Source organism: Dermochelys coriacea, chromosome 1, assembly GCF_009764565.3.
Source record: "Dermochelys coriacea isolate rDerCor1 chromosome 1, rDerCor1.pri.v4, whole genome shotgun sequence".
In the NCBI taxonomy this organism is placed as follows: Eukaryota; Metazoa; Chordata; order Testudines; family Dermochelyidae; genus Dermochelys; species Dermochelys coriacea.
Window position 1 is genome coordinate 56,734,587 of NC_050068.2, and position 18,503 is coordinate 56,753,089.

The 18,503-nt window shown below is 37.9% G+C and overlaps 1 long non-coding RNA gene across 10 annotated transcripts in view; it reads left to right on the plus strand.

Moving 5' to 3' along the window:
• The window catches only part of LOC119850115, a 67,030-nt gene extending 51,748 nt beyond the window's left edge, over window positions 1-15,282 (plus strand). For 8 of the 10 annotated variants that reach the window (XR_006277706.1, XR_006277702.1, XR_006277704.1 and 5 more), the window contains one exon: window positions 10,588-15,282. This is a non-coding gene — a long non-coding RNA (uncharacterized LOC119850115). Of the gene's footprint in view, window positions 1-3,825; window positions 3,887-10,587 lie in introns of all 10 variants that reach the window. The other 2 variants (XR_006277705.1, XR_006277703.1) reach the window with 1 other exon arrangement.
• Window positions 15,283-18,503: the final 3,221 nt, after the last annotated feature.

Consider the following 18,503-nt stretch of genomic DNA (forward strand, 5'->3'; position numbering starts at 1 on the left):
GAGCATAAGCTTTTGTGAGCTACAGCTCACTTCATTGCTCACAAAAGCTTATGCTCAAATAAATTTGTTACTCTAAGGTGCCACAAGTACTCCTTTTCTTTTTGCGAATACAGACTAACACAGCTGCTACTCTGAAACCTGTCTATAACCATAGATCACTTACTCAACTGTTCACCCTACTGCACTAATTTTTTTATTTAATCTACCTTGTTTTGAGTTAGCTATCTTGTCAAGTGTTCATATAATAATTTGGAGGGGAAGCAGTATATTTGGAGGTGTGGTTGCTGATTGACTGATCTATTAAATGTCTTAGTAATCCTCTATTACCAAACATTCTAACTTCTGAGTTTATTTGAATTAATAGTTGGGTATTCACTGCAAGCATTTTATGAAGTGAAAAATCTGAATAATTTATATATTCTCTGGGTGTATTTCTCTGGTGTATTTCTTTAATATTTTTATGGCAATATTTTATGAGAATTATTTCACAATTAAAGTATTGTAAGAGGGGAATGTTTCATTCTCTCGGGTACACTATTTTTAAAAAATAAGAAACTCAACTTTTCTGTGAAATGCAATTTAACATTTAGTCATATGTAAAATATTTACACCATTGCATTAATACCTTAACCTTTGAGTTTGCCCTTATTTCTTTATGGTAGTAAATGCTTTGTTTTCAAATCTTCAAAACAAAGTCTTCTTGCTTCACCCTGCCACTCACACCAACCCCACTTTTGTATTAAATATTGTTTTGCTTAGGGGGAAATGACTGGGTCTAAATAATGATAATTAACATTAATTTAAAGAGATTTTCTGTGAAAAGAGTGTTATATTCAGCATTTTGTGGTCTTTAAAACTTTATTTAATAGCATTTATTTTCTATTTTAAAAAATGCATAGAGCTTGCATTTAATACTTCATAATATATCTAAAATGGGTTAAATTATCCCCTATGTGGGGGAAATTTGCAGTAGGATGGGAAATCCTAGGTTATGACTTGGAACTTTGTGCTGGTCACCTTCTGGGGCAAAACTGGCCCTTGGTAGATTGGGCAGGAGGTGTGATCTCCAGGCTGTTAGCACAAAGAGAGTAGCACAGCACTCCCAAGCACCCATAAATGTAAGCTACCCCAAACATCTGCCAGGAGTGAGGGATTAGAAGAAGGCCTGCTGTCCCTCATGGCACCATTTCTTCCTGATAGGAACCCTCACCTGTAATTGGCTAAAAATACACATGTAGAGAATTCACTTCATAAAAGAACATTCTTTGCAACTTAATGTTTACTCTGTTAGCATTATCTTGTACAGGCAAAACCCTGATGAACAGAAAGATTCTCCACCATCTCCTATTTTTCACCAGTATCTGTGCAGATCCTCTCCATGAGCCCATCCTAACAGATGTTTTGGCCCAAAGGTGGGAAGAATATTAATTAGGAGACATCATCTTTGGTCACACAGCTGCTTTTTAAACAAAGGGCCACTTTCTGATCTTCATTATATATGCATAAATCTCAATTTAATGTGGATTGTATGCAAGGATTATTAAATATATGTTCTCCCTACTTCAATTAGTAAAACTGTAGATTTGATTAAAAATGGAATTTTAAATCTTTGCTCACTTCAATAGTGCATACAAATATAATCCGAAATATGACCACGGGGAAATGCCTATTCTTTCTAGTATCATAGTAAGGTTTAAAATCTGGGTCTTAGTTTGTGAGAGTGCTTGTTTTGCATCTAGTTTATAAATTGGAGAATTTTGAACTATCAGTCAGAAAATAATTTCTTCTAGAGCATTAGGTTCTGAAAGAGTTCTGTATGTCTTTTTAAAGCAGTAATTTTCCCTAGATTTGTAATTAAGGTCTTGATGTCAACTATAACCTTGCAGTCAGAGTGACTTGGCTATCAATATTTTATATTTATATCTAAAATTGATACCTTTGCTAACTCGCCGTAAGAAATGTATGCCAATGTTAAATACTTGATTTAACAAGTACAAGAACCTTCATAATAAATATTTTCCTTGGAAAATGTTTGGAAAATGGAATCATCCTTTGTATTTTTCATGTGCAGAATTCAGTTTCAGTCCCATTGAGGTTACTGTGATGAAAATGTAACAACTAAACATTATGAATATTTTTCATGTCTAAATTTTTAGACTACAAAATAACTTTGCTTTAACCTATGTGGGTACCCATTTTCTGTACTGTAGGAAACTGTACCAAACTACTCACTAAGGCCTTGATTCAGCACACCCTCCCTATTTAGCAAAACACTTCAGCACGTTTGAGTGCTTTGCTGAATAGAGATGGAGTTAAGAAAGTTCTTATACTTCGTTAAATTGGTGTTCACCCACCATGATAAACATAACATGTTCTCAATGTGCTTTTTTGGTCTGGTTTTTGTCCCTGCATTCTACACGATGCCCTTCAAATAGCTTCAGAAAGACACAGATTTTGAAATGGCAAGGTGCCAGCACAGAGAGACTTAAATTTAATGCTTTTATTTATTTATTTTATTTATTTATTTTGCTTAAATTTTGAGGAAAACCGAGCATGAGGAGAATAAGCATATTTTGAATGAGCAGAAATCCATCAGTAGCCTAGAATCAACTGTTTGCCTCATTCTAACTTATTTCAGTAGTTAGACTTAGTAGGAGACTCCTTACAAAATATCAAATTATGTCAATTAGCAAGTACGATCAAATAGCTATAAAAATCAAGGATAACACACCATAAGATGTATTTTGTATATATTCATAATGATAACTTACCACAAAAATAAGATAGTACTAATGTGCTTGAAAATGTAACCACATCAATTTATGTAAAAATGAAGGTATAGCAACATGAGCCTTCACTACTGTTGTTTGACATTAAATCTTTAAGAAGTGGAGAGAGACCACTAGTTTACTTTTTCTATGTATGTTCTACTATCTTACTACATAATCAATTGTTCCATAATTTGCTTAGAGGAAGGTATATTTTCTGTGGTAGTTATAATGTTCATTATAGAATATCCTTACATGCTTTACAATTTTTTTAAATACTTTCATTTATGCATTCTGTATGTAGTTTAATAAATCTCTCTAAAATAATCCCTTTTAAGTACCATTTTATTTAAAGGTCATCTGCAAATGTAGTAATTCTTCTAAAAATCAAGTCAATGACCCAAATAGAGGAATATATTTGATATGTTGTTATGGTAAAATGTATGTCTATCTTCTGCAACAGTGCTGGAGCCTTCAGAATACAGATTGGGTTATCACTTAGAATAAAATTCACAACAACTAATCTTCATGAACCTGCAAAAGAAGAAAACAAAAATTTTGACTTGTTAATGTGCAAACTGTCCCGGTTACATTTTTTTTCCTCTTTGGCATTTAGCCCCTTCTAAAGTGGTTAGGTTTTCTGTTTCCAGGTGTCATCTCTCATATCATATAATGTCCATATTGGTCTGATTTATTTTCCATCAGTGTTGATTGATAGGTTAGCCCAAATCTTGCAAACACATGAAAGCTTAACTTTAAGCATCTGAATATTCCCACTGAAGCCAGTTAGACTATTCATATGCTTAAAGTTAAACATGTGGGTAAGTGTTTGCAGTAGCAGATCCATTTTTTTATTATTTTTTATTATTTATTTATTTTTACAGATAGGCAGGCAAGAAACCTAGAATGGAAAGAACAAGCATTTTCATGCCACCTGGTTCAGACTGACTCCTCCCCTTCCTTTGATTCCTACCTCTGAATCAAGCAGTCAGATGTAGAAAGTTCAAACAAAAGTTCTTAAGCTTATTTTTAGGGTTTTATTTGTATATTTTCTTAGGAAATCTAAGAACACAGAACAAAACGAGGAGGTGTGTGTGATAATACTCTACAGACGCAGGGTACAGGATTGTTCTGTCTGTGAACAGGTGGCTTCATGTGGCACACAGGAGGAGAGATTCTCTTGGCAGTGTCTTCCCAGCCTCTGACAAAAAAATGACACCTATGACTCAGAATTAGAAGGGGAAATCTGCCAGTTAGCATATGCGCCTTAATTTATGGATGTTCCTTAATGTGTGGGTTTCTTTTCACCACAAAGGATCTGGTATATCCATGCCAGTAATTCTTGGAAGATGGTGAAGAACAGTCATCTCCTTCTGAAAGAATTTGGGGTGCCTTACAATTTATTATTCATATTACAAGAAAAACCCATATAATGTAAAATTCTTACCACTTAATCTAAGTCTAGGAAGAAAGGACAATTTGAATTGTCTTAAATACTGCATCTAAACTTTAAAACAGGGAGCAGCTTTCTAAACAGTTTGATGCAGAATAGGCTCAAAAGAATCTCTATTTCCATTTGAAAGCACTAGAAATCTGTTTTGAGAGCTTTGGAGATGTACAGTGCTTTTAAGAGTTACACAAAAGCTTATGCTCAAATAAATTTGTTAGTCTCTAAGGTGCCACAAGTACTCCTTTTCTTTTTATTGTAGTAAGATAAGTTCTATAATTTTATCTAACATCTGAATCTTAGTTCCAGGGCCTTTAAGTTGACTTCATCATTTCAATCATACACTGACTGAAAGTGGACTTCCTGCTAAGGCAGAATACATTTATTTCTGGAATTTTGTTTTTGAATATTGTTTACTAAATAATGACTTTTTGAATTGTTAAATTGCAAATACTTGGTTTAGCTCTACAATTCCCTTGAGCTAGATAAGTGCTAGCCCCATCTTTCATGTGTGAAAAAGTGATTCTCTCTCCTTCCTCCTCCTTCCCTCCCCCCTTACCCTTCTGGAGTAAGAAAGATAATCCAGAATTTAGTGATGACTCCAAAAATGACTCCATATCCTCAGGGGAAAATCCTTCCAAAGGAGAAGACTGCCATTTACTTAAATTAAGTCTCATGTACTGTTAAATACTTTTATTTAAAAAAAAAAATCAGCTGTTAATTGTCAAGAAGATTCATGACCATTCTGATATTCAGGATTGTGAATATTTACTAGACAATGTTTGGCAGAGCTGGGAGTAGAATTTAGATCCTCCTGACATCTAGTCCTGTGCTTTAGCTATTAGATCATACTTCCTTTCCTTAACTTTTTTGGTATTCAGATTAATTGTTGAAAGTTTTACTTATAGTACTGAATATTGAGCCTAATGCAGAGCATCAGGAGACACTTAGCATTCTTGTGTTCTTTGCAGAGTAGAAGGAGTGATGAAGTTCCTTTAATTTGATAAATCTACAAAGAAAATTGTGGACTTTGCCTGGATGACTCTAGTTTCAAAAGTGACCTTCACTAATAATAATAGCAATCAATATGGTCTGCCTCAGAATACACAGGAGTAATGGGTAACTGCTCCTAGAACTGAGCTCATGGCTATTTCATGAACAAAATGCTAATATATACACATTTTAGAATGTAATCTTTCCCACACACATTCAACTGCAAAATAAAAGGGTCTGGAATCAGAAGTAGTTCAGATAGGGTTATTTCTGTAGCTCCACAGCCAGCATTGAATGGATTACAGAAATCCAAAATGGATTAAGAGTCTGCCCCCATGGAACATCTGAAACTTCTGCCCAAGTGTCCAATTAAGGGCACTATAATAATGCAGTCAAGGTGACAGCAAATATTAGGGGTTCCTCTACTCTTGACTAGAGGGCTTCCTTGTCTGTGCACTGGATCAGTAATCCTTTAGATACAAATAATGGATGACCTTTCCCTAAAGCCTTTTGTCCTCCTGAACGCTTAAGAAAATTGTGACAGTAGTGACATCAGGTCATAGAAGAAAAGAGTCTTTCTGAGCTAGCCATCTAGAACAGAGATAATGTACTATCTTCTTTCAGGACACACAAAGAGAAATACATAGAGTAAAAACATTGTTCCAGGGGCTGGGAGTTAACAAGAGACCAACCACTCCTTTTGTGCTTTCTGGTTCTCACTTCATGGCATTTTCTCTGATTCTAGAATCCTTAAAGAGAGACACTCAGCTGTGAGGACCAAGTTTTCTAGGATTCATTGTTCTATGCTAAAGTCCAATTTTTGGCTTTTCACCCAATTGTATATCAGACCTATGCAGCAGTAGACTACAAAATGACAATTTGAAGAGGCTTATGCTTCCATACAGTAAAAACACAATGGTTTTAGCATAATAGTAATATAATGGTTGAAAAAGTAGCATAGCCTGACAGATTACTTGCTGCAAGATTTTGACTTGATTCAGACAACATACCAATCTGACTAGGTGGAGTGCTTGCAAATCAGTGGAAATGGCCAAGAACAAAGCAAATTGGAAGGACAGTCTAATTAATCTTGGTTATCTTACTTACCAGCTTCCAGGCAGTGCTGTGGTGTTGTAGGCTCTATGGTACTAAATGCACACAAAGCAGGGTGTCAGATAAGCTATGAATTTTTCATTTGGTCAAAAAGCCTTCACTAAGGATTTTGCATTTCATGGATAGGGAGTGCAAAGGCATATTGACAGAACACAGAGTCATTGCACATGGGTAGAAGGAACCTCAGCAAATAATACTTTGAATAATAAACTATTTCCAAGGACTATGCCCAAGCTTGCAGTCTTTGTCTGGACAAAAAAGCCAATACTCTGGATGTTTTCTTGATATGATCATTTGATCTGTTGTATATTACCTGACATTTGGTGGATGGGAGAGGCAAACAAACCTCCAGAATCTGCAGTTTGACTTAGGGTTTTCAGATGTGAAGTAAATTAGAGGCCTACATCCAACCCTGCTCACTTTAGTGTCTGGTATTCGTATAAGAATATACTAAAAGGCTTGTGGGTGTCCAACAAAGTACTACCTATGTTACTAGCTTATAAAAAGAAGCCACAGGATTTGGAACATATCAATTATTGTAGGTGAAAGTATCAAACAAGTCTTCTCTGCTACGCATTTTTGAATTTTTGTACAATGAATTGACCCAGGGCAGGATGTTGTTCCCATCTCATACCAGACTTAAATTGTAGCCCTTAGGGTGTTTTAAAGTCAATATGGATGGAGACCCTTCAGGTTCATCTCCTCTGGAAAAAAAAAAAAAATTGAAAAATTCGATCTGTGGTTCTTCCCTGGAACAGAGAATTAAGTTTATCTGCTTAGATTCCTCCTACTCCTTTCTGCAAACTGAAAAAGAGGTAGAGTGTGCGTTGAATTCTGGCTCTAGCAAATTTGATTTGATTTTTTTTTTTTTAACTGCAAGTGTTAAAAGTCACAATGTGAACATTGTAGAACAGTTTAGAAGGGATGTTAAAGTAATTATTTACTGGATTTAGTCTTTATATGCCTGGTTTTAAATTGACAAAGTGAATGAGGTAATATCTTTTATTGGACCACCTCTGTTGGTGAGAGAGAGAAGCTTTTGAGCTTACATAGAGAAGAGTTCTTCCATTGACCTAGCTGTTACCTCTTGGAGAGTTGGATTTAATACAGTGGCACAGCTGCAGTGCTGTAGCATTTCTAGAGTGGACATATCCCAACGCTTTAACTTCCACTGGCTTGCCCCTCTAAATTGAAAAACAGACCACCTCTTTAAATGAGTGGCTTCAAGGGCATCTCTGGCAACATGATTTTATTAGTTATACTTCCAAAGTATGGGGTTGTCAGAGGTATGGGCCTTTGTGTGAACACTCTGACTTCCAGCAGATCTCAGAGCCTTAAAGATTCTGGGGCCTAAGCCTCTGGGTGGTTCTTGCAGGGTGTGATGCACTCTTCTACCTCAACTCTCCCCACCCAAAAAAAATTCCAAGGAAACATCAGAAGTAGAAAAAAGAAAGATTTTATACTTACCAGTTCTCAGCCTAAAAATTGCTTTTAGAAAATGTCGTATAGAAAGGCTCTCTGAAGAGTGTAGAGTGACTTTAGAGTCAAGTAAATACCTAACATAGCAAAAAACTTCAAAAGCCTAAGAACAAGGTAGTTGCATTGAATTTGGCCAGTACCCCCTGATCATTAGTAAGAAATGTGTTTCCAAAGGAATTAAATGTTGGCAGTATTTATCTATTTTGAATGTTTTTATTGATCTTTTAAATAAATTGGTAGTCAATGGGCATGAGTATATTTGGTTTAGTGGAGAACCCTTTTGCCACCTTTGGCCAGGTAGGTTTAAGTAAATTTATTTTATGAGTGGGTCATTCCCTGATCTGCATCAACACTGTAACTCTTGGGGTGAAAGCTTTCTATTTCCCCTCCCTTTCCTTCCTCAGTGTATGATTAGCTTAATATCTTCAGGTAGAAATTTTCTACCGTGGCACACTATTGCAATGCAACCACACATTTTGGTTTTATTTTGAGAGAGAGACTGTGTAGTCAGACCTCCTGTATAATCCAGCATTAGTCACTGTAACAGGATAACTGAGTAGATGCACCATTGGTCTTCATCAGGGTAACAAGTCTTAAGACACCATTCTTAAACACCAGAAAATAATGGAAACAGTGACAGGCCTTAGAATCAATCTACTATTAGGAGGGCTTTGCTGGTTTATACCAGTATAGGTAAACTGGCAAAACCTTCCTAGTAAAGATGCAGTTATCTTTATACACGTGCCAGTTTCCTGATTAGTATAAGCACTTTTATACAGATATGTGTGCCTATACTAGAGCTTTTACCAGTATAGCTGTATTGGCAACAAAAAAAAAATAAAAAAATCACACTCCTAACTAACAGCTATGCCAGCAAAGCTTTCTAGTGTAGATCTGCCCTGATGCTCCTAGGAGGCAAGGGGGTAAGGGAAAATGACACACAGACACATATTTTCTGTAAATAAAATGGAAGAATTTGTCTGCACTATGTCTCCTTTGCCAGTGATTCTGTTCCATGTGAGGCATGTTTTTTCTTCCCAACCTTCAGTTTGCAGTCATGGACCATTCCATCTCAAACTACCTAAGGCCAGGTCTATATCAGAAACTTTCACTAGTATAGTAACGTTAATGGGGGGAGAGGGGGGAGTGTTTTGACACTTCTATACCAGCAAAAGCCCTAGTATAGAAGCAACAAGTGCTATTGCCAGTATAGCTTTTTATTTGGGGAACTGGTATTAATATACCAGTGAAAATACTTTGCCAGTATAAGCAGTGTCTAGAGACTCTAGAGTAAGAGGTTTTTTGTTTTTTTTTTCTTCTACACCTTGTCTAGTGTAGACTAGACCTGAGTGAGAGACAGCACTCTTATTTACTCTTGTGGGCTTTGCCTAAAGGGGTTGGGCTGCTTAAACTACTCCCATCGCCGTGCCCAAGAGTATCTCTTGTAAATGCTAAGGTGGTATCCGTTTTGAGATATGAACTACAGTTTCTTGCTCTCCTCTTCAAACTGACAGTTGTACTTAACCTTGATTTCAACTTCTGGTATTGTTAAAGGTGACCCTGAAATTACAGCAATATCAAAAAGATTTCCATTCAAGGGAAAGAAGAAACAGGTTTTGGGGATTTTTTTTTTAAATATTCTTTTCATGTGAAGATGAACTGAAGTTTTCACATTAGAGAGATCAGACTTAACTTCTAATCGGAGAACTATCCACACCATTTAATTAGTCTGACAAGGATCTGAAATTTGGACCATAAAGTTATTGTGTGCTAACTTGACAGGAACAAAGTCTAAAGCTGACCTTAATTGTAAGTAGAATATTGGTCCACTACTAAAAGTAGATGTTAATGAAGGATTTGTAATGTATTGAAATAGCTAATGTCAATTCTATAAAATTAATGTTAATCAAGAAAATATGGGGTTTGACTTACAGCTTATGCTTTCATTCCTTTGACGTTTTGTAGACACCTTGGGCTAACGTAGCAGCACATAATGGTTTGTGGGTTTTGAAAAGGTGCAGGCCATATTGTGCTGCCTCAAAAATGCAAGGATTTCATCTTCCTGAAGAGAAATGTCACTTATGAATTAACACGATCCTGATGTCAGCAGTACATTAGCAGCACGTAAATATTGGCGTTAACTCTGTAAATATCTCCAGTATTAACTGTGCTGCTGAAGTAAAGTTGGCCATTCTCTGCAAATGATCCTAAGGAAGTATGTTGATGTTGTCCGACTTATCTCCTGAGTGTGTTAATTCATGTAAAAAAATTAACTTTAATCAATCTTATTGTTTTTGTTCTGTAGTTTGATCAGTTCAGTACAGATTTTTAGAACCACATAGAATCTGGCAGTAAATCTAGAACATTTCCTTGAACACTGAATTTATTGTAGCAACTGTCTCAGTCTATAGCCTTCTTCATAAACATTTATTAACATTTTGTTCACATGATTATTTTACAAGCTTAAATTAGTTTAAATCTCTGAATGACTTTAGTAAAGCTAATGAGATTAAAATTGTTTTGTTTTACTTTCACAGCACTTCCTATACCGATACAAATTTAAAATAGATTTTGTCAATTGTTCTACAAGTTCATCAGCTTTAGCTAGAATGACTTCAGAAACTTTTTGAACAAAAGTGGCAGTGAAAAGTTAATTATTCTAAAATTATTTCTTGCATTATAGTAGCTATAAATATGTAAAAAAAATTAGTTTAAAAAGTATACTCTCTACAATTGATTGCAAGATAACTAATTTTCTCATCTTCTACTAAAACATTTCTTCTTCAGAGGAATATTGCATTGAGACAACTGAATCTGCCACAGTAAGGATGGAAATTACATGAGTTTCTTTCCTTTTCTTACATGCAGCTTTTAACTGTGTGGTGAGTCAAATGTAGACTTTATTGGTTATGTAAATGTCTCACTAATTTTAGATACAGTCAAGATCTGAAAGTGTTTCCTCTATGATCTTTTCTTCACTATCATGACTCAGTATCACTTGCTATATCTAATTGTATTAGCCCTGTTACATTTTACCATTATAAATCATTCTTGTCCTCAAACCATACTGGCTTATATTTTAACAATCTCCACTGGAGATTTCCCCTGATTCATGCCTCAGTGGCCAGCCACTGGTGTGGCTGAATAGATGCAAAACTCTAATGTAGATGGGCAGCTGTTAAGCTATAATTTTTTTTTCACCACATGCAATTTCAAAGTAGAGTCTGCCGTACTGCTGCAAATCTCAACTTTGCTTGTCTATAGTATGGGCTTACACTGGTGGACCTTAGTCCAGTGGCTGTTCACTGGTGGCTGAAATTTTCAGTTTAGATCACACTGGACTGTCTTAGGGAATTATCTTTCACTATCAGGAAATGCTCTGTATGGGTTGCCTATTAAACGCTTCAGTGTAAGTTGTTAGTATATCAAGTTTACAGGAATAAAAGAAACGGTTAGCTAATTGGTGTTACACTGAGATGGTCAACCCCATTTAAAACTAACTCAAAAAAATTCACTCTAGCAAACCTTTGAGTGTCAAGGTGTGTCTCATGTTTCCCATCTGAGGACATTTTGCAAAAGTGAGGCTCATTATCTGGTGTATGTTAGGTACCTGATTTAGAACTAGACAGTTTTCCTATTGGGGCTTCTTCTATCAGCAGTGTGCTATGAAATTTACCAAAGGAGACTTTACACATGCATTCCAATAGTCAGAGAGAATCAATTTTTATATGAATCCCTGCCTAAGAAGGTCACTCTCTAGCAGGAGGCTTGTCTTCTTGAAATTCCCCTTTCTGCAAAAGTCACTGATAATAGCTAATATACTACAGCCCATACTGCACATAGAAGGCTGTCAAGATGGTTGATCTTGTAAGCCCAGTGCCTTAATAGTTCGGGCCTTTGCTGGTAGGACCGTTATGAGAGCTGATGTGAACCTACAAAGTTGGTCACAGGCATTGCATGTGGCAGCTTCTCTAAGTACGTTTACATGGCTTTGACATCCAAACTGGAGAATTTAAAGAGATTGTTTCCTGCCAATTGGATATTGGTCTCCCTAGATTCCCATCCAGCTTCAGCTCACTAGTACAAACTGTGCACATACCATTCTCTTTCTGCTGAACCAAGAAACTATGAAAAACACCTGCCAGTATGCAGTGTTGTTTACCCTCATCTTCATCCTCTGCATAATCATAGGCTCTGTAATAGAAATGTCACTGACACTTCCCTTTATAATCAGTTGCTTATAACTTTGCCAAACTTTAACCATTTGGGTTGCAATTTTCCACTCAGGGTCTCTGCCACATATGGATTTTATTTTTCCCTCCCAGCTGTTTCAGAGAACAGTAGGGGAAAATACATTGTTTGGACTATATTTTAAAAAAAAATGCTGGCAACCTTTTCCTCGAAAAAATCTCTCGTGCCCTGTGCTTTGGAGCAAGGACTCCAAATTTGGGTGTGTGATGGTCTTTGTGTCATAGATGTGTCTTTGTGAAAAATCCACCCACATCTGGCCAAGTTATAAGTGTGAAAAATTGCACTTTGCACATGTTCAAGTAAACTTCTTAGATTTTTAGCAGCTAATTTCCCCAAAGGTTTTGTCTGCACTGGGCATGCTCCAGCCCATAGTTGAGCAGGGCTTTCCCTGAAAGTTCAGCTCTCGGGCAGCTGAACTCAGTAGGGAGCCTGTCACTGCTGTGCTTTCAAAGATAACCCCCTTGCTGGGCCGAGGCAAGTTGGAGGAAGAAGCTGCCTGATTCAAATACAAAGGGGACAAGAGCCAACTACATAGCGAGTAGATGGGAACATAGGATTTGGGTAACAGAGTGGCACAAGGGAGAGAAATAGTAGAGGGACTGAGACTCTGGGATTGGGTGGGCTAAGGGGAGGAATAGGGAGAGGAGGAGGAATTTTGAAAAGGTAAGACTAGGATTTGCTGAGCAAAGATACTGGAACAACGAGCCTGTGGAGTTGGAACTGGGACAGCATGGAGAGTGGCTCCTTGCCCCAGCCACAGGAGTAAAGAAGATCCAGGACAGGGACAGGTTGGAGGGGATGGACAGAAGAGTCTGTGCCTACTAGAGAACACTCCCGCCAGAGCGTGGAATGGAACCCAAGTATCTTGGAATCTCATTTTCTCTGCTGTAAGCAAATATCTGTGTAACCCACTTGCAAAGTATCTCATCCGCTCCTTGTGCGGGTCCACAGAGAGGATTACAAACTACTATTGCTGTCAGTTACTGCATTAGCTCAAGTGGTGAAGGGTCTTTGCATTGAAGCTAAAGTTTCCAACTCTGCTAATGACCTGACTAGGTATCCATATGATGTCACCTTATAGAATTTCTATTTTTTTAAAAAACTTAATGTTCCATGTGTAATTTCCTATGTTAAAAGAACATAATTAAAGTTAGTCAAGCAGTGATTTAGTTGGGGATTGGTCCTGCTTTGATCAGGGGGTTGGACTAGATGACCTCAAGTCCTTTCCAACCCTGATATTCTATGATTCAAAAATTTGGAAATGACAGAGTTAATTGTGCCTACACCCATTTGTTGCAGAAGTTGAGAGGTGTGTAATATTTGTAGTACTAGAACAGACAGGGCTAGGCTTGCCCATAACTAAAGCTCTTCCCCTACCCCCAAGTTATAGGGGGAGGAACCACTAAGTCCAAGTTACAATTGATCGCTGGGGACAACAAAGGAAAAAAGAGAAACAGGAGTGAGATTAAAGATTGAACATCAGGGCAAACAGAGCAGAGAATTCCAGAGAGCACCCCCTGTTTCTCAAAGGTATCCAAGGAACTAGTGGACACAGCCCAGAGGAACTTCGCCTGGAGATGTGAGCAGACAAGGGACAATAAAAAGGCCTCACAATTGCAGAGCACACTCTCCTCCCGCACATCCAGCTTCCTCCTCTTGGCCAATGTCAGGAGGATGTTGACAAGGAGGTCCCATGACTTTGTGGAGCCATGGATGAAATGTACAAAAATCAAGAGGTGTGGGGGAAAGGGGCAGCCAGAACCTCAGGAAGAGTGCACCCTGATGCACTCTACATAGATCTCAAGGGTCTCCCTGTTGCTGCAAAAGGAACATGTATCAGAAGAGTTTGTGAACCATGGTAGGACATGCCTGTGCTCACAGCTCTATGTAGGAGCTGCCAATTAACATCTCCAGTGGGCCATGGAACTACATTGGAGTACAGACAGGCCCACCAGGGTTCCTCACCCTCTGCAGGTGGCAACAGGTTCCTCCAACTTGGTGTTGGATGGGATGCAAGGGTGAGGAACTGAATGGTATGAAGCATGAGTGCTTAGATATTTTCTGGGCACAGCTTGGAGGCAGACCAGCTGGATGTCATTCAGCTGACAGGTGGCATGTTGGGGGCAGCTGGGGAGGCTCGTACAGCAGGAGCCTCGTGATGAGTTCTGGAGGGCCAGAGATGAGGGGTGGACACAAAGCACACTCATGCGGGACCCACTCAAGGAAAGTCATAATCAGGAGCCAAAGCTGCCCTCACCTCCCAGAGCACACAATAGTGGAGATACAGGGTGGGCAGCCCCATGTACTGGCTGAGCACAACAGGGTCCACCCAGTGTCTCAGATCGATTCTGGTGGCACCAGCCAGGACTATCCTCTGGAACACAAAGGGTGACACCACTACTTTAACACAGAGATGAGAGCTCTGTGTAGAAAGAGTTCTGCAGCACACTATGGAACTTTTAGTGCATGGTGACTGGTTATTGTGTGGCAGTAGATTTAGTGTGCTGTAGATTTACACCCCAGCTTACTGTGCACTGTCAGTTTAGACATGCCCTTGCTCCCTGCATGATTCATGTCTTGGGTGTGGAACACAGCATGGCAGTTACCAGACTTAGAGGTATAGGGAAGACTCTGCATTAACTTGATTAGCTGTTTGCTAATTTGAGGAGTCCCCAGTGAAAATGCTGATCAAAACCCCCACACAACAATTGAATGATTTGCTGGTCTTTTGATCCTGTCCCACACTCCAGCTTACATCCTATGTTGCCATTTATTCATTCTTTATTATGTAGTTATCAAATAAAAAAGTGTAAGATCTTTGTTTTGCATAAATGAGTTAAATGTATTGTAAAACAATATGCCAAAGAGAAGCTCAAACATGAACATTGCTTTTATGTTGTAAAAAGTTGTACACTGTGTGGCAGGTGTTCTTCATACAGCAATGTTCTACAAATAGAACTGCATGACAAATAGAATGGGCAAGTTAAACTGAAATGATACCATTTATTTCTTATGTATGACATTATTGTAACTGTTTTTAAAAGTGCAAAATGACTTCCATACTTGCGTTCAGGGCTTAGCAGACTCTGTTGTATATAATTTCATGGAAACCAAGTGTTTCTTCTTTTTATACTCCCTTATAATAGCTGCACTATATATTTGAGTTTTTACAATACTTTCCTCACTGCCAAATGGTTTGGGGTTCAAAAATAAAATCAGAAAAAGCTCTGATAAATGTGTTATTGTTTCGGTTCTTTAAATAAAAAAAAAATTCTTAGTACTCTGTATTTCAGATTTTTACTAGGCAAGAATATTTTCATACCTGATATTTATAGTACATAACCCTGAAAATGTTTAAACTTCTCCCTTGATCTGCTCTACATGCTGAGTATCCTCCAAAATAAGGAAATGATGAAGTCTCTTCTCTAACAGCAGTAACCAGATGGAGACTTGAAGTGTCTTGATTCCTCTCATGTTCTTTGATGTCACCACCTTTATCTTCTAGCTGTATAGGAGTCACAACAGCTCATTGATGGCAATATCTGAAATGATGAGCAGTTGCCAGCTGTTACTTTCCCACAGTTTAACTGGAGGTAAAACAATGGTCCTTTGCAGAAAGGTTTGAAATCTATCAGCATACTTAAGGCCAAATCTCTCCTCTCCAAGTTGCAGTGGGGTTCTTTATGTGTATCTAAAGGAAACACTTGGCCTACAAGTAGAAACAAGAATGAACTGTGGGGAAAAAAACATTGAAGCATAGGTGCCATTGTTACCACTATTTTGGATGGAGGGGGAAAGATTTCTCTGTCTACCAGTTTATTTCAGTGGGGTGTTTATTGGGTAATTATACAAAATATCAACATTTATTAGGTAATTTTGAATTCTTCTGATAGCTTTATATTAGTAAAGATCATGAGAAATGTTTACAATATTGATTCCATCTCTTAATGTACACCTTGGAGAATTATTTTGTAAACTCTGAAAAGAGTGAAATTGGTAGTACAATAGAACCTCAGAGTTACAAACACTTCGAGAATAGAGGTTGTTCGTAACTCTGAAATATTTGTAACTCTGAACAAAATATTATTGTTCTTTCATTGACTTAATACAGCTTTGAAACTACTATGCAGAAGAAAAATTTTGCTTTTAACCATCTTAATTTAAATGAAACAAGCACAGAAACAGTTTTCTTACCTTGTCAAAAAAAATTAAAACTTTTCCTTTTTTTTAGTAGTTTACATTTAACACAGTACTGTACAGTAATCTTTTTTTGGTTTTTGCTGCCTGATTGTGTACTTCTGGTTCTAAATGAGGTGTGTGGTTGACTGGTCAGTTCGTAACCCTGGTGTTCATAACTCTGAGGTTCTACTGTAGTGGCAGCCCTGTTGACAGCTTAAATGGAATGTGTATATAGTTTCATTAAATGTGAAATTTCTTCCTCTCTTAAATTCTTCTGGAAGATAAGGAACAATATTATATCCTTAATCTTTTATTCTTCTAAAGGGTTTCACATTGGTCACATACATATAAAGAACACTTCAGACCCTCTTAAAAGTTTATAGATTCATAGATATTAAGGTCAGAAGGGACCATTATGATCATCTAGTCTGACCTCCTGCACAATGCAGGCCACAGAATCTCACCCACGCACTCCTGCGAAAAACTTCTCACCTATGTCTGAGCTATTGAAGTCCTCAAATCGTGGTCTAAAGACTTCAAGGAGCAGAGAATCCTCCAGCAAGTGACCCATGCCTCTTCCAATCTGCCCTGGAGGAAAATTTCTTCCCGACCCCAAATATGGCGATCAGCTAAACCCTGAGCATATGGGCAAGATTCACCAGCCAGATGCCCAGGAAAGAATTCTCTGTAGTAACTCAGATTCACCCCATTTAACATCCTATCACAGGCCATTGGGCCTATTTACCATGAATATTTAAAGATCAATTAATTGCCAAAATCATGTTATCCAATCATACCAAATTCTTGGTTTTGAGGGGAGGGGCTGAGCTTGTTTTGGTGGTGGCATTTCAGTAGGGGTGGGAATCTTTCATCATTTCTTTTTTCCATATTTCTAACTTCCTATTGTAATAAACAGGAAGTTTCTGGACTTCTAAAAAAAAGTTTCAGAAACTTTCAGTAACAAAAAACAAGATGACTTTCATACAGTACAATAACAAAGTAAGGATTGTGATTACATCTTCCAGCTACTGTACAACTGTCTCCAGAAGAATAACACCGTTAAAGGAATGTGAAATCAAACAAATGATTAGGTTAGTCATACTGGGTTAAACTTCAAGTATTATTGAGCCCGCTTAAATTGAATAATATCAGCCTAAGTAACACTCTGATAGAATCCTTTTATTTAGACATACAAGGTGGGTGAGGTAATTTATATTATTGGATCAAGTTCTGTTGGTGAAAGAGACAACATTTTTTTACACAAAGCTCTGCTCCAGGTTTGGGAAAGAGTACCTCAAGAGTATCACAGCTAAATTCAAGGTTGGACAGATTGTTGAGCATGAAGAATTAACACGTTACAAGAAACGATTCAAGGGGAAGTAGGTAGTTAACACCTGCAGTCAAAGGACAGTAAGTGGGTTACACTACATCAGTTTATCAAGACTACTCCTACCCCAAGTTGAATTATTTATACTCTCCAAGGGACTGAATTTCCACCCCATCACAGAACCTATTAGTATGATAACTGTGGCAAACTAGAATTCTTTCTTTGATGTGACCTCAAAGAATTCTTTCACAACAAAGATGACATCACCCACAACTCCATATTCCCCCAACTGTCACAGAAAAAATAATCTGCCTGGACCCCCGCACAGCAGATGAAACTACACATTTGATCATTACACAATCAACTGCGAAATCCTTAACAAACATCACCTCACAAACACCACACTCTCTTCATCACCTTCAGCCCCCAAACTAAAACCTCTCCAGCACATCATCAAGTATCTACAACCTGTCCTGAAGGACGACCCATCACTCTCACAGATCTTGGGAGACAGGCCAGTCCTTGCTTACAGACAGCCCCCCAACCTGAAGCAAATACTCACCAGCAACCACACATCACATACCAAAAACACTAACCCAGGAACCTATCCTTGCAACAAAGCCCGTTGCCAACTGTGTCCACGTATCTATTTAGGGGACACCATCATAGGGCCTAATCACATCAGCCACACTATTAGAGGCTTGTTCTCCTGCACATCTAACTGTGATATATGCCATCATGTGCCAGCAATGCCCCTCTACCATGTACATTGGCCAAACCGGCAGTCTCTATGTAAAAGAATAAATGGACACAAATCAGACGTCCGCAATCATAACATTCAAAAACCAGTCGGAGAACACTTCAGTCTCTCTGGTCACTCGATTACAAACCTAAAAGTGGCAATTCTTCAACAAAAAAATTGGGCGCACACACACACACACACACA